This window comes from Chiloscyllium punctatum, chromosome 8 (assembly GCF_047496795.1).
Source record: "Chiloscyllium punctatum isolate Juve2018m chromosome 8, sChiPun1.3, whole genome shotgun sequence".
NCBI classification, from domain to species: domain Eukaryota; kingdom Metazoa; phylum Chordata; class Chondrichthyes; order Orectolobiformes; family Hemiscylliidae; genus Chiloscyllium; species Chiloscyllium punctatum.
The window spans coordinates 24,657,896-24,669,833 of NC_092746.1; positions in this window are offsets into that span (position 1 = coordinate 24,657,896).

Below are 11,938 nucleotides of genomic sequence, written 5' to 3' on the forward strand. Positions count from 1 at the left end.
TGAGGACTGCGGATGCTGGAGAGCAGAATCAAAAAGTGCGGTTTTGGAAAAACACAGCCAGTCAGGCAGCATCTGAACAGCAGGTGAGTCGACATTTTGAGCATAAGCTCTTCATCAGGAAGACTGCTTCATTAGGCCGCTCTTTTTGACTCTGACAGTACGACTTGCCAAGAATCTGGTAGTAATAAGGATATAACTGGAACTTGCAGTCAGTCCCCAGTTTCCCAACACAACAGAGGCCACCTCAACTGTTTGGAAATGGACACATAGTGCCAAGCCAGAGATCCAGCTTTCCAGGAGGTCTACATATTTTCTCTGTCTGCCTGATTAAACCATAGGCACTCCTATAAAGGGACATTCTCCACTACCATCCCAGCTAATTTTTCTATTTCATGTTTAATCTTGGAAGTTGATATGGACAGGTGTGGGGGATCATTCATACTGAACCTCTCTCTCAATTAGTTACTGTTCATTGCTGTTGGTTGTTTCTCAAAAGCTGAAAGATTTCTATCTGTTCCTCCTGCTTTAAGAGCTTGCCTACTGCTCTTAATTGGCAAGGGAACATTTCTCCACATGTATTGAGGAGGTGCCCTGGTCAGAATCCTGAAGAATTCCCCGGGGTGGGTTCCAGACTTGAGAACAGTCCAGCTCTTGTTTTCTGCTCTAAAGGTGAAGATTGGGCTCTCAATTTCAACATTCCCCACAATGATAACGTTGTCTAAAACGGGTAATGTTGTATTTTATAGTCTGTCTACGATATAGTACAAGGATTTCTCAGGGCTTCTTAGAATTTGCTCCACTTGAGAGGCAGCAATAATTAAGGATTGCACTTAACATTCAGCATCAGCTGAATAGTCATAGAGTCCTACAGCACGGAGTCAGTCCCTTTGGCCCAACCTGGTCCATGCCGACCAGAATATCCATCCAAGCTAACTCTATTTCCCTCCACTTGGCCCGTATCCTTCTAATCCATTCCTATCCATGTATTTGTCCAAAAGCCTTTTAAATGTTGTTAAAGTACCTGCCTCAACCACTTCTGCTGATAGCTCATTTCGTATGTGTACCACCCTCTGTGTAAAAACGAAATTTGTGAGGCATGATCTCCCAGTCACAATGTCATGCTGACCACTCCTAATCAGACCCTGTCTTTCCAAATGCTGCAAAAAGATATTAAATCATTTAAGTTGGCTGGGCATAAATTCTCAAATTGAATAGCCCTCATATTAATTGACCAGCAGCACTGGAATAGATAATTTTTAAAAATATGAAAATGCTATTTGTGTTGCAGGTTGCTGGAGGAAAACAAAATTCAATAACAAGACTTACTGTAAAATATTGGCCAGATCCTGCTGTAGAAATACATTGATGTTTATTCTGACACTTTTATCCTTTGGTTGAGATTGATATATCAATCAAAATGTAGGAAAGTTTAAACATGGTCAGAATCAAATACTGTTCAAAGGGAAATACAATAAGTCTTTCCTTCCAGGAAGATTCGGTTATAAATATTTCAGTTGAAAGGTAGATCTGACAGATTGAACACTTGGATAACTGAACTTATTCACTTTTCCTCTCTTCTTTTCCTGCAAGCACTAAATCAAATATTGGTTGAAAGCCATTTGTATATAATATTATATTTCTGTCACAGTTCATAATGTACAACCATAATAGAAAAACTAATTTAGTACTGGTACTGAGACGATGATTAATAAGTAGGCAATATTTTGTGTAACATGAATTGTTTGGTCACAGATCTGTGCTTGAATTGTGTTTTTCAAATCAAACTGAAGATTTATGTTTTTAATGGCAAGAATGTTGTTACCTCAAAACAATAGAGCTATCAAGAGTCTAATATAGGCTTTTTCATAAATACATATATCTGTAACCTTATTGAAATCTAAGACAATTGTAAAAGTAGTACAGAACAATATTCCTCAGAGATTCAATCACAGAAAATTGAAACATGGATTAGCTATTCTTCAACACCATCTTCTGCTGATTGTTCAACTGACAGGATTTAACCAATAGCAGTAATACAGATTCAAGTTTAAGCAATTTGTAGATAGTTCAGTTATTTCATTGTAATTATTCTAAAACAGCACAAGTTAAACTGTTGTTTTCAGTACTGATGTAGAGCCTTCAGGGACTTAGAAAGATGGAAGTACCAAGGAATACCCTATAAGAGCTATACACTGAGAAGGTTTGATGGTGAATGCAAAAAGAGAGTGGTTGCAGAAATTGCCAAAGCTAAATTGTTGATGGGTTCTTTGTGTCTGAGGCCAATAACCAGGTACAGTGTAAGGACAATATTCTTTACATTCTGCGTGCAAATTTAGAGTCAGATCTAAACTAAGCTCTGTACAAGTCCATTATATTGAGTTGACATTTCAATAATGTTTAGGTGAAACTGTCTGGACTAATGTATCAGTAAAGTAAAAATAGCCAAATAGCAAAAAGCAATAAATATTGCGCCAGTGAGTGAAGACTAGAATATCTGGCAAGGTTGGGATAGGGGTAGGGGCAGGGGCTGGTGTGGAGAAATCCCTGGCAATGGAAGGAGGGTCCATGTGCATGCAGGGAGTTAACTCTCCTTAAATTGATATCAGATTCGGATTCCAGTATCACCCTAGCAACAAGGAGGTTTGAAGGCCAACAAGGAGCATGCAGGTTCTAGGTAAATCATTAGAAATTATAATATGCAATTGAGTTCAGTTTCAACCAAGGGTTCTGCACTTTACTGCTAGCAAATTTATTTCCTCAGCTGCGTGGAATTTGTCAGGGCCACCAAGATAACTAACTGCATTTTGGGGAATGTCACCACGGTGGAACTGACAGATGAGAAAGCCTTTGATCAACGATACTGAAGACGGCCCACTGTGGCCAGGTGAAAAGTTCATCCTCACACCACTCCTTCTCTGAATATCTACTGCATGAGAAATGTTCGCCAACATCTTGATTGTTACTTCACTTGTCCTTCACTTCACTTGTCTTCTGTTGTATTGTCCTGCCACCAGTCATCACTTGAGCATGGAAGCAACTTTTCTTAGCTCCACTTCGTTGTTCTGACGAAAAAAAAAGAGGAGCACCAATCAGCCACATGTTGCTCCAGTATGGACACCCAGCTAAATACGGATGGAACGTTTAGGGAAAGGCTGTCATCTACATTCTAAAGGTTACCTGCCTTGTCTTGCAAGATAATAGTCCCAGCTGTTGGCTGTCCACAGATTTCTGTCTGGATTGTTTAGATTTTTGCTAGATCAGAGTAGAAATCCATTTCATTGTCAGTTTCAACATTGTAAACCAGTTTCAAAAAGTGTGGCGCTGGAAAAGCACGACCAGTCAGGCAGCATCCGAGGAGAAGGAGAGTCGACACTTCGGGCGTAAGCCCTTCATCAGGAATGAAGTGGGGCGGGGGCACGGGGAGAGCCCAAGGGAGCCCCCTCTCATTCCTGATGAAGAGTTTATGCTCGATCTCAGCCCCCTTGGGCCCTCTCACTCCTCATTCCTGATGAAGAGCTCATGCTTGAAATATCGATACCCTTACTCCTCGGATGCTGCCTGACCGGCTGTGCTTTTCCAGCACCACACTTTTTGACTTTGATCTCCAGCATCTGCACTCCTCACTTTCTCCTAGTCAATCAGAATCCGGTTTGTCCAGTTGTAATGTTAGGTCCACCTGCAACCTTTTCCTGATATTACAATAATTTCCTGTTGATAATCATTTTTACAATGTTGTTCTTTTACCAATTCCCACAGCTTTCTGTTTACTTTATCCAACTGTAAAGTACACAATGGGCACCAGAGGCTAATTTATTCCAAATAATTTCTAACTCAGTTGTTCCTTCCATAACCTCTTTTGAAGGTCTATAAAGGACACATTCATAATTACCATTCCATATTTGTATCATTTCTAATACAGCTCCTGCTGCCGGTGATCTTAACTTTTCCATTAAACTGTCTACAAGTCAATTTTCAAAAATGTCATTGACACAGTAGCTTCAATTAAAGACTGCTGTTTTTCAACTTCTCAAACTTAAAGCCAATGACAGTAAACCATTAATTCTGTGATTCATTTGCTAGTTACATAAAGATAGTATACAACTGTGAGGATTGGAGATGGTTCACTGAACCCAGAGGACAAAAAGACTGTTGATGTGGAATGTTTCAGTCTTGTTAAAGTGGTTGGGGCAGCTTCCTGCTCTTCAGCCAAGGTTTTAGGGAATTGACCTTTGGTTTTCCTCCTCTCCTATTTCCTTCCTGGTCATTTTGCTCAGACCCTGTTTGCGGTGTCAAGCTTATTGTTAGGCTGTAAGTGTCTCGTAGGTTCTTTAAGGTCTGATCAGAATGAATATAAGAAGACATGTATGCTTTGATATAAAACACATTGATTAGATTAATCTCCTTTAATGTGCATTTCTTCAACACAAATTGGCTACAATGCGATTAAAGAATTAAGACCACTATTTGTAGAACATGAAGGTTCCTTAACATGATTCCTGGCCCATTAGTTTAAATGGTGCTGCTGTTATGCGATGTTCTTATCATGTGGGGTTGCACGAGAATGGAACTTTTGTGTTATATCAGAACCGACTGTATGCAAACTAATAAGTAACTTAAACTACTTTTGACATCTTCAATAAGCATGTCTCACTGCCTTCTGCCTGTCAGGGACTCCTGGGTGATGGCTGGCACTCCCGAGCTCTATCTCAGTTCCCACGGCACTGGTCCTTGAACACAAGTCTGTTGGGAAAAATATCGGGCCCCGATTTCACAAACCTGGTCCAATCAGGATGGTCCATGGCTCTGACCTCACAAACCCAACTTCAAGAGGAAGGTCCCATGAGTGAGACAGAGTCCTTGATATTAAGACTATTCTGATTATGTGCTGTATGAACATTTCATATTAACTTCAGTATGTTTCCAGGTCTCAGCGATAGGTTAAAGAAACAAATCTGGGTGGCGCCTTGTAGATTGCACAAGCAATCAGTTCTCACTGACCCTTAACACAGTTTCCTCCCACTCTAAACTGACTGTTTTTGCATTAGGCCTGTTTCTTGTGTACCTTTCCACTTTCCTTCAATTGCCCATTGTTACATCCAATTAACCCTTAACAATTATCCCCTCACGGTCAGGTTTGAACTTATCATTTCTGAACCTAACACTACAATGGTCCCTTTAATACAAAATCCTTCTTTTGATAGGATTGGTGCACATTCACCAGCACTCTCTGATTAGCAGGAGAACTTGCAAGGGGATGCATGCCTCACTTATAGAGTCATAGAGTCATACAACATGGAAACAGATCTAACCACTCCACGCCAAATATGTTCCCAAACTAAACCAGTTCCACCAGCCTATGCTTGGCCAATATTTCTTCAAACCTTTCCTATTCATGTACTTATCCAAACATAACTGTATCCAAATCCATCACTTCCTCTGGAAGTTCATTCCACACTCGGACCACCCTCAGTTTAAAAATGTTGCCCCTCAATGTCCTTTTGAATCTTTCTCCTCTCACCATAAAAATCTGCCCTCTTGTCATGAAATCCCCCTCTAAAGGGTAAGGACCCTTGTCATTCACTTTATCTACACCCCTCATGATCTTAATAGCCTCTATAAGGTCACCCCTGACAAATCAAGTTGTGTAAGATAACATTTCTCAAAGAATTAATGTTGAAGTAACATTAAATGCTCGCAAGTTGATCATCTAACACAGTGTTCAGGTAGTGAACTAAGCAGTTTAGTACAGTCTCCCACTGGGTACAGACACATCATCTCTGTCTCCTAATATTTGTAATTATGCCTAACTAGTTAATGTTAATTGTACCTATTTCTATTGTTCAATAAACTATCAGAAAAGTGCTTCTTTTTTAAAAATTCATGCTCTACCAGTGCTAACTGAATAGGCCATTAGACTCAGCACAGAAAGGAGGATAGTGCCAGCAAATTCCCCTAACTACAAGCCAGCAGTGATTAGTAACCAGAGCCCATGGTGATCAGTAGGGAGGATGGTGATGGGGGAGGTGAATGGGTTTTTGGGTAAGAGTGCTATCTTCTTGGCCCCACATTTGTAGCTGGAGATTTTGAGGATCCACAAGCCTGTGACAGGCTGTTTGCTCTATCTCACTGTCCACTCTGGGGGAGTAGTGGATTCCTGCAGGACCGGGACTGTGGCAGTGTCACCTCTCCATTGAGCACTCTGAGATGGTGTATCTAATCACCGTCCCTTGACATTCAATGGGGTATCACCATCACTGAATCCCCGACTGTCAACATGACTGAAAAATGGTGCACTGAGGACACCTAGCTCTCAATGTCAACAAAACGAAGGAACTCATTATTGACATTCAGCGGAATGTTACCCATGCCCCCCCTACACATTAACAGCACAGAGGTGGAACGAGTGGAGAGCGTTAAGCTCCTGGGAGTGGTCATCCACAATAAGCTTTCTTGGACTCTTCATGTGGGCGCACTGGTCACAAAGGCCCAACAACATCTCTTCTTCCTCAGGCAGCTGAGGAAATTTGGCACGATGGCGAATACCCTTGCCAATTTTTATAGGTGCGCCATTGAGAGCATTCTGTCTAAATGTATCACTACCTGGTATGGCAATGTACCATTCAAGATCGTAGACGGTTACAGAGAGTGGTGAACTTGGCCCAGACAATCACAAAGGCCAACCTCCCATCTGTAGAATCCATCTATCAGGCCCGCTGTCAAGGAAAGACCGCCAGCATTCTCAAAGATCCATCTCATCCTGGCAATGCTTTTCTACAAACTCTACCATCAGAGAGAAGGTACAGAAGCCTGAACACATGCACCAGCTGGTTTCAAAACAGTTTCTACCTTACTGTTGTTAGAATACTGAATGGACTCATAAACTCTTAACATTTGCCTGTACCTGTGTTTTTGTTTTTGCCACTGTTTACCTAATAGTTACTTGTCTATGCTGCTTAATTCTGTGATCTGCTTGCACTGCTCACAAGACAAAGCTTTCCACTGTGCCTCAGTACACATGACAATCAATTCATTTCAATTCAATTCAGTTCAGTTTAAGGGTAGTAGGTACTTGGGAACACCACCACCTGCAAGTTCCCCTCCAAGCCACTCACTGCCCTGACTTGGAAATATACCTCCATTCCTTCACAGTTGTTGGGTCTAAATTGTGGAATTCCCTCTCGACTGGCATTGTGGGTCAACCCGCTGCAAGTGGACCGTAGCGATTCAAGAAGGCACCTCACTACCACCTTCTCAAGGGCAGATAGGGATGGGCTATCAATGCTGGCCAGCCAGCGATGCCCAAATCCCACAAATGAGTCAAAAAAGTGATGGTGATGTGTTTTATTCCTCTAGGTGTAAGGACTCAATTATGATGTGCAGTTACTGGTCATGGGTTGCTCTGGTTATAGGAGTTGCCTGTCTTACATCAGGCCCTGAGTACAGTTTGTGTCATGGTTGCCTCAAAGAGTCATAGATTCATACAGCATGGAAACAGACCCTTCATTCCACTCGTCTGCGCCAATTAGACATCCCATTTGCAAGCATTTGGACTACAACCCTCTAAACCCTTCCTATTAATACATCCATCCTGATGGTTTTTAAATGTTATAATTTTGACCACCTCCACTACTCCTCTGGCAGCTCGTTCCATACACGCACTGCCCTTGGCATGAAAGTTACTTTTCAGGTCCTTTTTAAAAATGTTTCTCTGCTCACCTTAAACCTATGCCTTCTGGTTTTGGACTTCATCACCCTAGGAAAAAGGTCTTGGCTATTCACCCTGTCGATGCCCCTCTTGATTTTATAAACCTCTATCAGGTCACCCCTAAAGCTCCAGCTTATTCAGCCTCTCCCTATAGGTCAAACCCTCCAGTCCCAGCATAATCTTTGTAAACCTTTGCTGCACCCTCTGAAGTTTAACAATTCCTTCTCATAGAAGAGCAACCAGAATTATATGCAATATTCTATAAGTGTCCTCACAAATGTCATCTACAACAGTAACATAACATCTCAATGTTCTGACCAATGAAGGCTAGCGTGCCAAATACCTTGCTCACACCACCCTCTACCTGCGACTCAACTTTCAAAGAATTATGCACCTTGCTTGCTACTGGGTTTCTAGCCTCCGACTTGCTCTTGTAGCCACAATATATGGCCATATTACTGTACATAGCCTAGCACTTGTGTGGCAGAAATGTTAATTGCCACTTGCCACTCCAAACCTGGATACTGTCCAAGTCTTGCTGACTTTGAACTGCTTCAGTAGCCGAAGAGTTTTATGAATGATGTTGAATATTGTGCAATCATCAGTGCATCTGACCTCAGTATGGCATCTTGTTGGAGGTGACAAAAATGGCAGAGGATGAATATTTGAGTGCAGAGATTGATGAGGTTGAAGAATGAGGACAAGGGGAAAACTTGTCATGTGCTTCCCAAACTTTTCTCCCCATTATAATTCTATTTTGGTGCTTGAGGGCTGTCAAGACTCCAGACCTTTGAGAGGAGGGTGAAGGGAAACCTGTGAAATGAAGGGGGAAAAGACTGTTGAGATGTTGGGATAGGAAATTTTTTGTGAGAGGTGGGGGCCACAGTTTGGGGTAGGGGGCATGGTAACTGAGCCATTTAATCCATAGAGTTCTAAGTAGGCATCCCCTTAGATTGTTTGAGTCAGGATTCAGGCTTATAAGAAATTAAGCTATTATTTTTTAAAAATGTAAGCTCTAAAAGAGCCTTGCTGCTGCTAACCCTTGGTCCCAGCTCCACAGCTGCCATTGCTACAGCAGAACCCATCACCACAAGATCTGGGTTGGTGATCCTACTGGAGTTCTCACCTCACCATTTGTGAATCCTTCTCTAGCCTGTCTCTGCCATTTACATCACTACTATCCTAAACCCCGCGCCCCCATCCCATTACCAGTATCCTATAGGTATGCACCAATGTAATTTCTGTTACAGGCTGAGCCACCTATGGTGCACTAGTACTGGTTGCAGTCCCCACATGAGCCATCTCTCTCATTACTGTTTGGAACTGAATACAAGTTGGAGAGCACAATGGATTCAGGGGACTCGTGGTCTGTCTGACTGCCTGGTGGCTGCCCATTCCCTATTTCGCTGCATAGCCTGAAGCTGCAGAATGACCACATCTATTAGACAAGTAGTTCTCAGCCTCACTGGTACTGGGATGCCAGCTAAGGCTGAGAAAGGTTGAGTTGAGGACTATCAGATTAGTCATGATTTCATTGAATGGCGGGTCAGACTCAATGGGTTGAATAGCCTACCACGTCATACATTATAGAGATTTAACAGCATGGAAAGTCCAAGCTGATCAAACATCCATATATTTTAGCACTTACTCCATAGCCTTGTATACTATTACATTTCATCTATATATCTAAATATTTCTTAACTGGCTTGAAGGTTTCTACCTCTATCATCCTTTTACAGAGTTCCATATATCTATCACCCTCTGGAATGGGATGTTCCAGAGGGTGATAGATATATGGAACTCTATAAAAGTTCCATAAATCTCCTATTCCTTGCCTTAACGCATTGTCCCCCAGTTATTGATCCTTCTCCTAAGAGGAAACATTTCTCCTTATCTACTCCAACTCTGTTCCTATATCTTCTGGTCTACAATGATCTTAATTATTGAACAGTTGTTTATCTGAGTTCAGAGTAAACCGGTTCACCACTGCAGATCATTAAACATTCATGATAACTATTGGCAGCATTTGATCTTGGGCCACACAGGGTTAACAGGATCGGCAATCTTATCAGTTAATCTAAAACTCTGTTTGTCTGTTCAAAGAGAAATAAATTATTACAAAGCATTATTTGAGGAAAAATAGGGAATACATTTGGGTTGAATCCATTGCCGAACGCTTAACAAGAAGGGCTCCTTCTTTATATTTCTGCCTTTGTGTTCTATGTGTTGGTTTATTTCTCTGTAAGATGCAGAAAGATGGTGCAGGAGAGACAACACTGTACAACTCTTTTCACTGTATTCTGTAATAAAATACACGTGGCAAAGAAATTTAAAAATATGTTCTTTTGGTTAAGTGTCAGTTTAATCAGGTTTCACAGCTGTGGTAAATGCAGGGTCACAGGGGTAGGAAGGGGGGTGGGTGGGGGGAAGGGATTGGGGTGGGGGGATTTGGTGTGTCTGGTTGGGATGCTGTTTGGAGGGTCAATGCATACTCAATGGACTGAGTGGCTTCTTTCTGTACTGAAGGAATCCTATCATTTATAAAGCACTTTGGTGGAGAATTTCAAAGCATTTTACGGGTGTGTTACTGAGCCATCGCTGAAGGTCGGACAGACACTCTAAAACCTGATTAAAGATTTTGCACTGTCTTAAGTGAGGAGAGAGAGGGGGAGAGAGAGCTCGAGAAATTTATGAAGGGAGCCTAAGACATTAGCAGTTGAATACAAGACTGGCAAAAGTGGACCAAATAAGAGCAGGAATGTGCAAGAGATTTGAACTGGAGCATTGAAGGCATTCCGGAGAATTGCATAGATAGAGGTGGTTACAAGAAAGAAAGGGCCAAGGTTATGGAGGAAATAAAGGCTTGAATTTTATAACTGGAGCATTCCCAAAGTAGGACAACAAATATACATTATAAAATGTTATACTTCTGGCAATGCTTAAATAATTATTAACATCTAAAGATTAGAAGTAAAGGTAGATCTTCTCTAGGCCAACCTCCCATCTATAAATTCCATCTACCAGGCCCGCTGTCAAGGAAAGGCCACCAGCATTCCCAAAGATCCATCCCACCCTGGCAATGTTTTTCTACAACCTCTACCATCGGGGAGAAGGTACAGAAGCCTGAACACATACACCAGCTGGTTTCAAAACAGTTTTTACCCTACTGTTGTTAGAATACTGAATGGACTCACAAACTCCTAGCATTTGCCTGGACCTGTGTTTTAGTTGTTGCCGCTGTTTACCTATCATTTACTTATCCATGCTATTTAACTCTGTGATCTGCCTGTATTGTTTGCAAGACAAAGCTTTTCACTGTGACAATAAGTTCAATTCAGTTTAAGCCACACATATGATTCCTCAATGTGTCAAACCATGGATAGGTTTATGCTTGAAATATCAATTTAAAAAGTGTACAATTGTAAATCAGTGAATCCTGGAATGGAGGGATTGGAATTTGAAACCCAGGGAGAAAGCAGAGCTATGCAAGATCTCAAAAGGTAAACATTTCTAATTGAGGAACCTTTGCAAAGTAAGTGAGAAGGTTAAATAAAAAGTGAGCTGTAACGGTTAATTTAATACATAATACTCAACATTCAGCAAAGTGAGAGAGCTGAACTTGTGTCTAACACAATCTACCCTTAAAAGTGTTAAATAGAATATTATAAATTAATTAACTATTTTTTAATTAATTGTGTTCATTTAGCTATGAAGTTATGTACCCTTAAATAGACCTTCCCCTGGTAACAGTGAATACTTGAGGCTAAATTTATCAAATGGTACGATTACATTTTAATGGAACATGTCTTAAAGCTACTCATTAACCTTTCAGCTTTCAAATTGTGAGCTTACTGATTCGATCATGACCTTGCCCAGAAATGTACTTCCTATTGTGCAAATGGTCTCATTTCTAGCAGGTGTACTAACAAAAATGAATTTTGGAGCCTAATGTACAAAATCATTCTGTGGTTAGAGTAGATATTCTAAATTGTCTGTGTAGATTTCCATTCTGGAAGACACAATCCATTACTCCCTTTAGGCTGAAGAATTAAAGAATAATTAAATACGGGATCTCATATTTTCATTTTAAACATGCAGTAATTTAACTATCTCAAGTGTACTGGCATGGTACATTAAGCGGGACACTACACTGATTCTCTATCTGGTTTCAGAGTAAACCAGTTCACCACTGCACATAGTATCGTTAAACATTCATGATAACTATTGGCAGAA